The following is a 1,368-nucleotide window of genomic DNA, read 5'->3' on the forward strand; positions in this document are numbered from 1 at the left end:
TGTGAAAGTAACAAATTTTTACCCGTTTTGGGTTAAGAGATGTTTTTAATAGTTAATGTGATATCTTTGACTTGTAATAGTACATGTATACGGGTTAAGGGTGTTACATGGATTCAAGACTTGAATGGTAGAGCTCAAGCTCGACCCATATTTTAAATAGACTTGATTTTTATTTAAATTTATTTTTTAGATTTAATATTAAAGTCCAATTTCTTTCAAATTTTAAATAGGTACTTTTGGACTTAAATAAATTACTCGACCCTTAAAAAAGTCAACATTTGGCCTATGTTCTACGAATAAATAGTTGTACTAGATATTACAAGGGTGATAAATTTTCATTATTAAATTACTGATAATCTTTAAAACATATATTATCTCATAATCACTTTATATTAATAAAAGAATAATATTTTTGGAGGGAATGAGTTGGGATTTCTATAAGAGTAAAGTGAGGGAAATTTTGACGTTTATGGCAATGCAAGATGTTGATGGTGAGGCAGGCTCACCTGAAAATAAAGCTCATTGGTATTGGAGAGTGGTGGATCCAATTTTGGACCACAATTATAATACATGCTCCACTCTCCAAATTTACCCAAATTATGATATACATTTAACTTATAACTCGATTTTATAAGCTTTTTTTGAAATTTCGAGTTTAGATTAAGTCCGATTGATTTTTCGAGAAATGAAATCAAGTCAGATCTGATTTATGATGAAAAATATTCGATTTGATACGAGATAATAGTATATTCATCCTTTATATATATAGAAATTGTTGTAATATTACCTAATAAAAATGAAAATTATATATATGTTTCAGGTCAAATTTTGAGAAAAAAAATCTCCCTAAATTTGGATAGGTCTAGTTACGAATAAAGAGGTGTAATACTCAAGTCAGATTCAATTAGACTATAAATCCGATTTGATTCATGTTGCGGAAGACGGCTATTGGATAGAGCAAAATCGCAACTGATAATTTGAGAAAATAAAAATAAAGATAAAGAAGACACAAAATTTACGTGGAAAACCCTTAAATAATATAGGGTAAAAACCACGGGCAACGGTAGAAGAATTTCACTATGAGAAAATAGGAATTACAACCTCTCTCGATCTACCAAGGAGAAAACAATGATAATTCTCTCTTGATAAAAAGGAGAAAATAACTCTCAATAAACTCTTTAGTGTTGGGAGAAAGCTAGAATGATTTGGGATGATTTTGAAGCTAAATGAGCTAGGGTATTTATAGTTGAAGCTTAAGGACTAATCTTATAAATACCCTAAAGTTTAGTGACTAAAGTTTATAATTTGACCATTTAATTTTCAACCATTGTTGCACCTAATTTTTGACTTTGTATATTCGATGCCTAA

The sequence above is a fragment of the Hibiscus syriacus genome, unplaced genomic scaffold, assembly GCF_006381635.1.
Source record: "Hibiscus syriacus cultivar Baekdansim isolate YM2019G1 unplaced genomic scaffold, ASM638163v2 tig00112800_pilon, whole genome shotgun sequence".
Taxonomy (NCBI): Eukaryota; Viridiplantae; Streptophyta; class Magnoliopsida; order Malvales; family Malvaceae; genus Hibiscus; species Hibiscus syriacus.